The 15,180-nt window shown below is 38.2% G+C and overlaps 1 protein-coding gene across 1 annotated transcript in view; it reads left to right on the forward strand.

Moving 5' to 3' along the window:
- The window catches only part of LOC128661206 (TRPM8 channel-associated factor homolog), a 155,829-nt gene that overhangs the window by 75,444 nt on the left and 65,205 nt on the right, over positions 1-15,180 (forward strand). The gene's annotated exons all lie outside the window — the stretch shown is intronic.

The following is a 15,180-nucleotide window of genomic DNA, read 5'->3' on the forward strand; positions in this document are numbered from 1 at the left end:
CAGTAATCCTCTCTCTTTTCTCTCTACACGTTTCACCAATATACAGGGAGTGCAGAATTATTAGGCAAGTTGTATTTTTGAGGATTAATTTTATTATTGAACAACAACCATGTTCTCAATGAACCCAAAAAACTCATTAATATCAAAGCTGAATAGTTTTGGAAGTAGTTTTTAGTTTGTTTTTAGTTATAGCTATTTTAGGGGGATATCTGTGTGTGCAGGTGACTATTACTGTGCATAATTATTAGGCAACTTAACAAAAAACAAATATATACCCATTTCAATTATTTATTTTTACCAGTGAAACCAATATAACATCTCAACATTCACAAATATACATTTCTGACATTCAAAAACAAAACAAAAACAAATCAGTGACCAATATAGCCACCTTTCTTTGCAAGGACACTCAAAAGCCTGCCATCCATGGATTCTGTCAGTGTTTTGATCTGTTCACCATCAACATTGCGTGCAGCAGCAACCACAGCCTCCCAGACACTGTTCAGAGAGGTGTACTGTTTTCCCTCCTTGTAAATATCACATTTGATGATGGACCACAGGTTCTCTATGGGGTTCAGATCAGGTGAAAAAGGAGGCCATGTCATTAGATTTTCTTCTTTTATACCCTTTCTTGCCAGCCACGCTGTGGAGTACTTGGACGCGTGTGATGGAGCATTGTCCTGCATGAAAATCATGTTTTTCTTGAAGGATGCAGACTTCTTTCTGTACCACTGCTTGAAGAAGGTGTCTTCCAGAAACTGGCAGTAGGACTGGGAGTTGAGCTTGACTCCATCCTCAACCCGAAAAGGCCCCACAAGCTCATCTTTGATGATACCAGCCCAAACCAGTACTCCACCTCCACCTTGCTGGCGTCTGAGTCGGACTGGAGCTCTCTGCCCTTTACCAATCCAGCCACGGGCCCATCCATCTGGCCCATCAAGACTCACTCTCATTTCATCAGTCCATAAAACCTTAGAAAAATCAGTCTTGAGATATTTCTTGGCCCAGTCTTGACGTTTCAGCTTGTGTGTCTTGTTCAGTGGTGGTCGTCTTTCAGCCTTTCTTACCTTGGCCATGTCTCTGAGTATTGCACACCTTGTGCTTTTGGGCACTCCAGTGATGTTGCAGCTCTGAAATATGGCCAAACTGGTGGCAAGTGGCATCTTGGCAGCTGCACGCTTAACTTTTCTCAGTTCATGGGCAGTTATTTTGCGCCTTGGTTTTTCCACACGCTTCTTGCGACCCTGTTGACTATTTTGAATGAAACGCTTGATTGTTCGATGATCACGCTTCAGAAGCTTTGCAATTTTAAGAGTGCTGCATCCCTCTGCAAGATATCTCACTATTTTTGACTTTTCTGAGCCTGTCAAGTCCTTCTTTTGACCCATTTTGCCAAAGGAAAGGAAGTTGCCTAATAATTATGCACACCTGATATAGGGGGTTGATGTCATTAGACCACACCCCTTCTCATTACAGAGATGCACATCACCTAATATGCTTAATTGGTAGTAGGCTTTCGAGCCTATACAGCTTGGAGTAAGATAACATGCATAAAGAGGATGATGTGGTCAAAATACTAATTTGCCTAATAATTCTGCACTCCCTGTACATTAAAGCACATGGGCGTTTAATAAGGTATACCACATGAGCGGATCTGCATGTTAAATATTCTTTTTTTAAATTTTGTGCCGCTAGTGGGATGAAAGAAATATTGCCCCTTTACCATGGAGTTACTACAACCTAAATTCTTCTCTGTATTTGATTCTTGCTACTACCAATATCTGCATAGACTAAATGATATTTCAAGTTCATATTTCTCTTGTATGAGGGCATATGATACTCTTTAAATTCTCCCACTAAATTATTCAAATCCCTTAATACATGACAATGGTTTTTTAAGGTTTTCAATTATTCTAGTGTTATTTTTATTGCTAGGTTTCTGAACATGCAGATTTTCTTTAACACAGGCTTCTTTTTGAGCATCAATAATATCATCTGGATAACCTCTCATTTTAAATTTCCTTGCCATATCGTTTAACCTATATTCATATTTTTGGACATCTACCAATGATAACTGTTATATACTATATATTGCATACTACATGACTTAGGGATATTGGTAGTGGGCTTTAGGGAAAGGTGTGTCTTTCTGCATATAATACAACACTTTGTAACAAAGCTGAATTTACATGATGTGTAGAATATATAGTGTCCGATGGTTTAAAGCTCTCCGCTCAGGCGAGATTATCTAATTAGTCTTGTTTATATGGTGAGGCCCCTTAAATAAATTTATAAATGCAAATTTTATCTTGAGAGATGTTTATGTGTAACAGAACGATAATGAGAAAAAACAGAAGGTTGGATCTAAAATGTAACTCTACAAAATCAAAGTAAATTGATTTATAGGGGTAGATTTATTATGCTTTGGATGCAGCTGTTTCCACATGAGTCTTCAGGCTCGCCAGAAACAAAAGTTAACTTAACTCATCCGCCACCTCTGAGGTGGCAGACAGTATCCGATGGGAATGATTGACATCCCCTGCTAGCGGCCAATTGGCTGCGAAAGTGCAGGGGGCAGCATTGCACAAGCATTTCACTAGAAATGCTTGTGCAATGTTAAATGCCGACAATGCTACAGCAGGTCATGTCCGCCCGACACTTGATAAATGTACCCCATAGAGTTGAGCAATTTCGGATCCAGCTCATACATTGTCTGGAGTTTTTCCGTATCCTGCTGACAGAGACAGGTGCGTTATGTGGTATATCTCTCTCTTATTAAACTGACAAACACACTAACAACATCCCTCAGCTAGAGTAGCTGGGACATTATTTCTTATTAATAATAATTGTGCCGCACAAGGTAAACATGATTCATTTTGCTTTTCTTCCTAAAAAGGGATTTCCACTAACAGCTAAAACTTGTCTTTAGTTGGCATTTGAGGCTAATTGCAGCTTATTTTGCTACTGTATGATATAGTGACATTTTCTGTACTGTGCCCTGTGGTTGTGTACTATAAGCATTTGGGTTAGATATAGTTTTAGGTTATTGTTGTGATGTTTGTGGGTGTTACCATCACCTGTGTAAGTTTAGGTAGCTGTGCATTTTTTATTGAGATTCTAGAATCACTGTACAGGCTGTGCTTTAAACAATAATCCCATAACTACATCTCTGTATAGTACAGAAATATATCATTTCACATAAAATAAGAACCAATAGGTGTGAAGTGTAAGCTTAAAGGGACATAAACACCTTTAATTACAAGACGTTTCTGTAGTTTTGCAGTAGATTAACACATCAGCCGAGCATGAAAAAACACATTCTTTGCTGTAAACCAAACAGAAAAAATATATAGGAGCGCTTAAGCTAAAGGTGCATGTGAAAAGAATTTAAAAAAAGGACATATACAGGTCAATAAAAGAAATGGCTATGCCAATTTATTCAAATAAGAAATGTCAAGTAGCTTGACAAATAAAAGCTAAAAGCAGCGACAGGACAGCGCCCAGACCTGTGACGTCAACGGTCACGCACGTGTGCCTCTACAGAGGTGTAAAGCCCTGTAAGTCATCGAGACTGGAACGGTGTCCGGACTGATAAGGTAATAGACACCCGGTTACCCTGAATACCCTGGGCTTTGTTTGGCTGATTACTTATAACTTTGGGACTGTAACGACCGATACGCACCCTGTTGTCTAATACTTTTTTTCTTTGTGGCGGCAACTTTTTATGTATATCGGAGACGTCCGATTTTATAGAAATTAACTTGCTTTTAGCTTTTATTTGTCAAGCTACTTGACATTTCTTATTTGAATAAATTGGCATAGCCATTTCTTTTATTGACTTCCTGTATATGTCCTTTTTTTTAAATTCTTTTCACATGCACCTTTAGCTTAAGCGCTCCTATATATTTTTTCTGTTTGGTTTTCTGTTTTGCCTATTGTGAGGGACACTTAGGTTTTTTTAGGAGTTTGGTGTTTCACTCAGCGCACACTACTTTACATATGTGTTTAAATACATTCTTTGCTGCAATTGGGTTTTCAGAGGTAACCCCCCCCCCTTCCTTATTTGGAAGAGCTGACAATGTCATTGTGTTAGCAACACTTGCTCTGTTTTGCAGTATCTTCTGACGTCTGATAAGGCCAAATAGGGACAGAAATGTGTCCGGATTAGGCTTGCGAAGTCTGACGTTTCACTTCCAATTCTTACAATTAGGAAACTCACAATTTTCAACAGGAAACGAGAGCAAGATAAATAATGTATATTGTTGTGTGTCTTTAACTAATTCTTACGATATCCCAGGCATCATTTAAGCGCCTTACTGTTATTACTACTTCTACTGGAAATCTATTCCATGAATCAACCACTCCTTCTGTAAACCAGCACTTTAGTAATTCACTCCTGAACCTACTTAAGAGTATGAAGCCTAAGAGGCCTATTTATCAAAGCGTCAACTATGTTGCATTCGCGGGCGTCAATACGCCAAACATTGCGGCCGCGGATCTGAATACGATCTCCTTATTTATCAAAGAAGCCATGGGACAGGAAAGTAAGGGGTTACTGTAGCACTCACTCTCACTCTATATAGAGATATAAAATCATTCATACTTTATTCATTATAAGTTAAAACCAGGATAAACATCCCTAGTGGATAAATTATGCTACCCAAAACCACCTATTTAGTAAAGATAAAAGCAAAGTGGGCCCTCCTAACACTCCTCTGTTTCCTGGCCGATAACTGGAAGCGTCGGCATCAGGTGACTGGAGTGATAGGATGAGCCGGTAGAGAACGTGCTATACAAACGCGTTTCGGCTTTTAAAAAGCCTTTATCAATGTTTCACATTCACAGTCTAAAAATAGTAAGCCGAGGCTCCGATGTTCGGAGCTTAATATCTCTCCAGAACACTGGTTAGTAGCCAATCCGGGATCTCTCCCAGGCTCCACCTTCGTGCCCTCCAATCGGTTACGGGCTTAGTTCACGCCCATAAGAAAGTATTCATCCGATTGGAGTAGTGCCGCTCGCCTTGACAATGGTGGATTATCATGCGTCATTCACGTCCGTAAGAAAGTCTCCATCTGATTGGAGCAATACCACACGCTATGTCATTGGTGTAATATCGGACTTTGTGAATTCTGCATCATATGGCTACTTAAACCTCAGACACTTTAAAACCAATATGCACCCATGAAATTATCCATCATACCAGTCAATCGTAGCACTGATGACTCTTTACTCTGTATAGATTTATGGAAACATAGGAAACGTTAATAATATTATATCACCGAGGCAATTTGTTATGTAGTTAGTGGGCTTAAAATACTCTGTATTTAGAGACATAAAATCTATACAGAGATATGTATTCGTATCTAATAAATACCAGCAAATCATAACATTACACTCAAACATATAATCCTATGCACATCTTTGTGTGCCGCACCTTCATATACTGGACTATACCCATATAGCATAAATTCTTGTTCAGTCTCTTACAGGTATAGGAGGAGTAAATACATTACCCCTAGGATTGAAGATATAAAATCATATATGGGTGCGTTCACTGTTACAAAGTTAAATCCACAACAGACCCATCCGTAAGAAATCATCAGTGTAAGCTAGATGATGGAAATTATTAAGGTCAAAATTAAATTTTAGACGAGGGAAGAACAAAAAAATAGCAGGATGTAAAATAAAAGTAATTACAAAACTACCAGACCCCCCAACCACGACCATGTGGAAGCTAATTGTTAGCTCCCAAAATAGGACAGTTGATCGGGTTCAATGTCTAGTATGATTTATAACTATATAACATCCTGGAAATGTGTTCCGTCCCTCATCTACGATACTATCCATAGCAACTGTATGTGAATTAGCCATAGATTCTAAAAGACTGTATACAACCGGCAGAATAACTCTTAATAGTTTAAACTTATCGTATTACTCCTTATATCATGCCATATACAATGTGGCTAATTTTATAGAATAGTATCAAGAAATCATCAGTTATGAATTACATAAAACTGAACCGATAGTCATGTGTAATATCACATATCTTGTGACTCTTTACTCTGTATAGATTTATGGAAACATAGGAAACGTTAATAATATTATATCACCGAGGCAATTAGTTAGCACACGTATGACCGAACATCTAAGCAATATAAGGACAGCCCAGAGAGATGTAGAAAAGAATAAACAAATCACTAGTGTGGCTAAACACTTCCTACAGTCTCATAATGGGAATACCAATGTAATGAGATGTTGGGGTCTTGAAAAACTGAAACCAGGAATAAGAGGGGGTGAGACTGAACAAAGACTCCTTAAAATGGAAACTAAATGGGTCTTTAATCTGAACACGGTCATACCAAATGGTATGAATGAATTCAACAATTACTGGGTGTACATCTGAAACAACCAATAGCATCTATAGGTCATTTTTAATATTTATAATCATCAGATTGATAATCTCTGTTCTAGGATAGATATGTGATATTACACATGACTATCGGTTCAGTTTTATGTAATTCATAACTGATGATTTCTTGATACTATTCTATAAAATTAGCCACATTGTATATGGCATGATATAAGGAGTAATACGATAAGTTTAAACTATTAAGAGTTATTCTGCCGGTTGTATACAGTCTTTTAGAATCTATGGCTAATTCACATACAGTTGCTATGGATAGTATCGTAGATGAGGGACGGAACACATTTCCAGGATGTTATATAGTTATAAATCATACTAGACATTGAACCCGATCAACTGTCCTATTTTGGGAGCTAACAATTAGCTTCCACATGGTCGTGGTTGGGGGGTCTGGTAGTTTTGTAATTACTTTTATTTTACATCCTGCTATTTTTTTGTTCTTCCCTCGTCTAAAATTTAATTTTGACCTTAATAATTTCCATCATCTAGCTTACACTGATGATTTCTTACGGATGGGTCTGTTGTGGATTTAACTTTGTAACAGTGAACGCACCCATATATGATTTTATATCTTCAATCCTAGGGGTAATGTATTTACTCCTCCTATACCTGTAAGAGACTGAACAAGAATTTATGCTATATGGGTATAGTCCAGTATATGAAGGTGCGGCACACAAAGATGTGCATAGGATTATATGTTTGAGTGTAATGTTATGATTTGCTGGTATTTATTAGATACGAATACATATCTCTGTATAGATTTTATGTCTCTAAATACAGAGTATTTTAAGCCCACTAACTACATAACAAATTGCCTCGGTGATATAATATTATTAACGTTTCCTATGTTTCCATAAATCTATACAGAGTAAAGAGTCATCAGTGCTACGATTGACTGGTATGATGGATAATTTCATGGGTGCATATTGGTTTTAAAGTGTCTGAGGTTTAAGTAGCCATATGATGCAGAATTCACAAAGTCCGATATTACACCAATGACATAGCGTGTGGTATTGCTCCAATCAGATGGAGACTTTCTTACGGACGTGAATGACGCATGATAATCCACCATTGTCAAGGCGAGCGGCACTACTCCAATCGGATGAATACTTTCTTATGGGCGTGAACTAAGCCCGTAACCGATTGGAGGGCACGAAGGTGGAGCCTGGGAGAGATCCCGGATTGGCTACTAACCGGTGTTCTGGAGAGATATTAAGCTCCGAACATCGGAGCCTCGGCTTACTATTTTTAGACTGTGAATGTGAAACATTGATAAAGGCTTTTTAAAAGCCGAAACGCGTTTGTATAGCACGTTCTCTACCGGCTCATCCTATCACTCCAGTCACCTGATGCCGACGCTTCCAGTTATCGGCCAGGAAACAGAGGAGTGTTAGGAGGGCCCACTTTGCTTTTATCTTTACTAAATAGGTGGTTTTGGGTAGCATAATTTATCCACTAGGGATGTTTATCCTGGTTTTAACTTATAATGAATAAAGTATGAATGATTTTATATCTCTATATAGAGTGAGAGTGAGTGCTACAGTAACCCCTTACTTTCCTGTCCCATTGTTCCAATTATATTTTTGAGGGGTAGCACCGGAATTCTATAATTCCTATCTCATCTATTATTACAGTGTAGTGCCAGTTTGATTTTCTTTTTGTTCCTAGTATTGTATATCCATGTGAGAATTGCACTCACATTTTCTATAAACTAGAGCACACATTTTTGTAACCAATGGCTTTTTTTGATTTAGGGGCAGAAATGCTCCAATGGACTAATGATATTACTAACTTAACGTCAGATTTAAAAAATAAAACCCCTACAGAAATGAATGACACTTTAGAATGGTTTGATTCTTTGAAACAACTTAAAAAGATTAGAAGGAAACAAATAAAAAAGCAATGGAATATTGGCATGTATAATTTTTATAAAGAGAACAATGTCATCCCACGAGGATTACGCTTAAAATTGTTTCCTTCTTTTCAAGATTTCAAACCTGAATTCAAACTAAAGTGGGAAACTGCACTTACAGAGTGCTCTCTCAAACTCATGGGGTACCTAACGGAACATGAATTAGATAAACTTAAAGAAATTAATGAGGGTATTTCTTCTATTTGTGATGATTTGAAACAATATGAGGTTAATGAGGATTTTCAGAAATCTTACAAAAAAATTAAGGCTGAGGTGGAAAAGTTTGCACGCTTTATATCGGAAAAAAAAGAACGCAAAATTGATAGAGACCTCAAAGATTATTCCTCAGAAAACATTTACTCATGGGGTAAAAATACTAATGTGAATTCTGATACAGATATGTCTGAAAGAGAAGGTGATAGTACGGATGTAGAAGCATCCGATGGGGAATCTGTACCAAGACCTATTCTTAAAAATAGAATCAAGCCTCACAAAGTAAAGGACGCTAGTATCCCTTTAGGCGTAGAACTAGAAGGGGGCGTAAAAGCAAAACCCAGAACAAGGAGGCAAGTGAAATTCACACAGAAACCATCACATCACAAGAAATAAACACCACTGAATTAAATATCATTAATCTCTCTAATTTAACTCTCACTCCAGAACAAATATCAGTCCTTAAAAAAGGCCTATCTTTCATACCCACACCACCATTTAATAAATTTGAGGCAATTAAAGATCTACACCTTTTCACTAGAAAGGTTTTGTTGAAAAAATATTTTAATAACTCAGAGTATGACCAACTAAATGATGCTGATCGATTAGCCATCAGTGATTTAATTTCACTGTTAGAGGAATCTATCAGTGATGTGGAAATTGAGAAGAATAACAGTTGGCGTTCTATTTTGAAGGCTAAATCAAAATTTGTACCTCCGAACAATACATCACATAGTGCACTAACTTTTCTTAATTTAGTGTGCCAAGACATCCTTCAGATTCAGGAACATGTAATAAATTCTAATTACAACCTAACTAAAGAAGAAAGTCAGGCACTAAAACAATTAACAGAAATGAAAAATGTGCAGATTAAGGGTAGTGATAAGGGAGGCAATATTGTTATCTGGCCTGACACTATGTACCGAGAGGAAGCATTACGCCAACTAAACAATCCTATGAATTACAAGACTCTGTTGTGTAATCCTATGGACATGTTCTTAAACAGCTATAACAAACTGATAAATTCAGCTCTAACGGGAGGCATAATTGATCAGAAAGAATTTAATTTCCTTGAGACTAAACAACCCATAATTGCCACACTTTATTTATTACCCAAAATACATAAAGATGTTTCTAAACCACCCGGAAGACCAATAGTCTCCGGGATAGGCTCTTTAACAGAGAAAGCAAGCAGATATATTGATGCTAGACTCAGATACATTGTGGAGTCCCTTCCGTCATATACAAGGGACACAATGCATCTTTTGAATAAAATAAATGATCTAAAACTGGATATGAATTCTTCATTGTTGGTAACATGTGATGTGGAGTCGCTCTACACGAGTATTAAAACTGAATGGGGATGTAGAGCGGTCTCTTACTATCTTGAGAAAAATACCAAAATGAGTCAGGAGGTTAAGGAGTTTATCCTAACATTGTTGGAATTTGTTTTAACACACAATTTTTTCGTCTTTGACGACAAATTCTATTTACAGATTTGTGGTACGGCCATGGGCACTTGTTGTGCCCCAACATACGCCAACATATATCTGGGCTGGTGGGAGGAAACGGTGGTATTCCATGAGAACCACCAACATCTTACCCAATACATATCCCACTGGTCCAGATATATAGACGACATATTTTTTGTATGGAATGGCCCGGAAGACCTCCTGACAGAATTCATAAGGATTCTCAATGTTAATCCTTTTGGATTGTACTTGACCTCAACTGTAGAAAAATCTAAAGTGGAATTTTTAGATCTGTACATCCAAAAATCTGATAATGCAATTATAACGAATGTATATAGAAAACCCACATCAACAAACAACATCCTACATGCTAGTAGTTACCATCACCCGAATACTATTAGGGGATTACCTATGGGGGAGTATATACGTTTGAGACGTAATTGTAGCACCATTGAGAATTTCAAAGAGTCAGCAAGAGATCTGAGACAGAGACTACTTGAACGTGGGTATTCGAGGAAATTACTGGCGAAGGCATATAATAATGCTTTACGCAAAGACCGTAAGGAGTTATTAACTCCCAAAGTTAAGACAAATGACACCCCCCTGAGGTTTATTACCACCTACTCACCAGTAAGTAATGAGATCACAAACATTTTGCAAACACATTGGCATGTCCTTACTCAGGACACCCTATTAAAACCATTGTTACCCAATAGGCCCCTAATAACATATAGGAGAGCTAATAATCTTCGTGACAAGTTGGTGAACAGTCACTATGATAGAAATGCTAAAAGAAATCCTATTTACAAAGGGTCCTATGCGTGCGGGCACTGTAAAGTGTGCCAACATATGGTAAAAAAACAATCAATAGTGGATAGATTTGGAAAAACGTGGCCTATTAAAGAATACATCAATTGTCAGAGTACCAACGTGATTTACTGTTTATCGTGCAGTTGTAATTTATTCTACGTTGGTATGACTACACGCTGCCTTGGCACACGTATGACCGAACATCTAAGCAATATAAGGACAGCCCAGAGAGATGTAGAAAAGAATAAACAAATCACTAGTGTGGCTAAACACTTCCTACAGTCTCATAATGGGAATACCAATGTAATGAGATGTTGGGGTCTTGAAAAACTGAAACCAGGAATAAGAGGGGGTGAGACTGAACAAAGACTCCTTAAAATGGAAACTAAATGGGTCTTTAATCTGAACACGGTCATACCAAATGGTATGAATGAATTCAACAATTACTGGGTGTACATCTGAAACAACCAATAGCATCTATAGGTCATTTTTAATATTTATAATCATCAGATTGATAATCTCTGTTCTAGGATAGATATGTGATATTACACATGACTATCGGTTCAGTTTTATGTAATTCATAACTGATGATTTCTTGATACTATTCTATAAAATTAGCCACATTGTATATGGCATGATATAAGGAGTAATACGATAAGTTTAAACTATTAAGAGTTATTCTGCCGGTTGTATACAGTCTTTTAGAATCTATGGCTAATTCACATACAGTTGCTATGGATAGTATCGTAGATGAGGGACGGAACACATTTCCAGGATGTTATATAGTTATAAATCATACTAGACATTGAACCCGATCAACTGTCCTATTTTGGGAGCTAACAATTAGCTTCCACATGGTCGTGGTTGGGGGGTCTGGTAGTTTTGTAATTACTTTTATTTTACATCCTGCTATTTTTTTGTTCTTCCCTCGTCTAAAATTTAATTTTGACCTTAATAATTTCCATCATCTAGCTTACACTGATGATTTCTTACGGATGGGTCTGTTGTGGATTTAACTTTGTAACAGTGAACGCACCCATATATGATTTTATATCTTCAATCCTAGGGGTAATGTATTTACTCCTCCTATACCTGTAAGAGACTGAACAAGAATTTATGCTATATGGGTATAGTCCAGTATATGAAGGTGCGGCACACAAAGATGTGCATAGGATTATATGTTTGAGTGTAATGTTATGATTTGCTGGTATTTATTAGATACGAATACATATCTCTGTATAGATTTTATGTCTCTAAATACAGAGTATTTTAAGCCCACTAACTACATAACAAATTGCCTCGGTGATATAATATTATTAACGTTTCCTATGTTTCCATAAATCTATACAGAGTAAAGAGTCATCAGTGCTACGATTGACTGGTATGATGGATAATTTCATGGGTGCATATTGGTTTTAAAGTGTCTGAGGTTTAAGTAGCCATATGATGCAGAATTCACAAAGTCCGATATTACACCAATGACATAGCGTGTGGTATTGCTCCAATCAGATGGAGACTTTCTTACGGACGTGAATGACGCATGATAATCCACCATTGTCAAGGCGAGCGGCACTACTCCAATCGGATGAATACTTTCTTATGGGCGTGAACTAAGCCCGTAACCGATTGGAGGGCACGAAGGTGGAGCCTGGGAGAGATCCCGGATTGGCTACTAACCGGTGTTCTGGAGAGATATTAAGCTCCGAACATCGGAGCCTCGGCTTACTATTTTTAGACTGTGAATGTGAAACATTGATAAAGGCTTTTTAAAAGCCGAAACGCGTTTGTATGGCACGTTCTCTACCGGCTCATCCTATCACTCCAGTCACCTGATGCCGACGCTTCCAGTTATCGGCCAGGAAACAGAGGAGTGTTAGGAGGGCCCACTTTGCTTTTATCTTTACTAAATAGGTGGTTTTGGGTAGCATAATTTATCCACTAGGGATGTTTATCCTGGTTTTAACTTATAATGAATAAAGTATGAATGATTTTATATCTCTATATAGAGTGAGAGTGAGTGCTACAGTAACCCCTTACTTTCCTGTCCCATTGTTCCAATTATATTTTTGAGGGGTAGCACCGGAATTCTATAATTCCTATCTCATCTATTATTACAGTGTAGTGCCAGTTTGATTTTCTTTTTGTTCCTTTTATCAAAGAAGCCGTCAAAAACATGCGCGTCAAGTACAGTGTGGAGACCATCGGACTGGTGTTAAGTGTCGTATACCTCTGTCTAGGGCTGTCACTAAATGAGTGTTTAGCAACAGATGTATATGTATGATTCTCGCAAAAAAGATGCTGTAAGAATTATTCTTTAATATGACTTTATTATATGCCTTGGTTAGACAAAAAAACCCTAACTATAGACAAATATTTAATCTGGGTTATGTAACAGATTAAATTAATACTCATATTTATCAAATATTAGTTGACATAAATCATTTATTAATCACAACAAGATTAATTACATACCTTGAGATCTGATGGCAGAAGATAACAATAGCCTCATACAAATGTAAAGCTTATATACAAATTTTAAGCCAATGAAATTAAAGCATAACATAAATGAAAAGGCTATCTTTGTATATTTTAACTTCCTTAAAAGACTTTATAATTTTGGCTGACATATAGAGAATACTATTTTAACTTGTTCATGCGCAGTGCTTTAGAGTGTAATAATAATATGTGTCTAGCTAGCAGTATAGATGTTTTGATTGACAACAGCAACTGAATGTACATATCACAGTCCTAAATACATTGTCCTTAAAACAGCATTTAACCCATTACTAACTAAACTCTGACTAATCCTATATAAGTTAAAATAATGGGGCGCGATCCGATATACGGCGTAGTTTCCGGCGCAAGCGAGGGAACCCGCACCGCCCGTAGTTTCACCTCGCACATCGGGGTATTACATATACCCCGCCGGCAGTTACTAAAGTGCCGTAAGTCGGACAAACTAGCGATGTCCAGAAATGAGCGTAAATACAAATTTCTGGAGTCGCCAGTGACTTACGGCACTTTAGAAACTGCCTGCGCCTAAAAAAAGAAACTCAAATATTCCCGTAACTGTCTAACACGCCTCCCAAAAATCAGCCCGACACGTATACCCCTATATCCGCAATCCCCCCTCTCACTCCTAATAATAAATGTATTAACCCCTAGACCGACAACCCCCCACAACGCAATAAGCCTAATTATTAACCCCTAAACTGCCATAGCCCACTCCGCAATAAACCTATCCTAGTATTAACCCCTAAACCGCCGCTCCCGGAGCCTACCGCCACCTACATTATATGTATTAACCCCTAAACCGCCACTCCCGGACCCCGCCGCACCTAAATAAAGTGTTTAACCCCTAAACCACCGCTCCCGGACCCCGCCGACACCTACATTAAATTTATTAACCCCTAATCTGACCCCCCTACACCGCCGCCACCTACATTAAATATATCAACCTCTAATCTGACCCCCCTACACCGCCACCACCTACATTAAATATATTAACCCCTAATCTGACCCCCCCACACCGCCGCCACCTACATTAAATATATTAACCTCTAATCTGACCCCCCTACACCGCCGTCACCTACATTAAATGTATTACCCCCTAATCTGACCCCCCCACACCGCCGCCACCTACATTAAATATATTAACCTCTAATCTGACCCCCCTACACCGCCGTCACCTAATTATTATTTAAATAAATATAAATAATATTAATATTATTAACTAAATTATTCCTATTTAAAACTAAATACTTACCTATAAAATAAACCCTAAAATAGCTACAATATAACTTCAATCCGATTGGCTGATTAAATCAACCAATCGGATTTTTTCTTCCTTAATTCCGATTGGCTGATAGAATCCTATCAGCCAATCGGAAATCGAGGGACACCATCTTGGATGACGTCATTTAAAGGACTAGCCATTCGTCGGGTAGTCGTCGGCCTAGAAGGATGTTCCGCGCCGGAGGTCTTCAAGATGGAGCCGTTCCTCGTCGGATGGATGAAGATAGAAGATGCCGCTTGGATGAAGATGTCTGCCAGTCCGAATGTCCTCTTCTGCCCGGATAGGATGAAGACTTCTGCCGGTCCGGATGTCCTCTTCTGCCCCATCGGATGACCACTGGTGCCCGGCTGGGTGAAGACAGCTCAAGGTAGGGTGATCTTCAATGGGGTAGTGCTAGGTTTTTTTAAGGGGGGATCGGGTGGGTTTTAGAGTAGGGGTGTGTGGGTGGTGGGTTGTAATGTTGGGGGGGATTGTTCTTTTTTTACAGGTAAAAGAGCTGATTACTTTGGGGCAATGCCCCGCAAAAGGCCCTTTTAAGGGCTATTTGTGGAGG

This window comes from Bombina bombina, chromosome 5, assembly GCF_027579735.1.
Source record: "Bombina bombina isolate aBomBom1 chromosome 5, aBomBom1.pri, whole genome shotgun sequence".
Classification (NCBI taxonomy): Eukaryota; Metazoa; Chordata; class Amphibia; order Anura; family Bombinatoridae; genus Bombina; species Bombina bombina.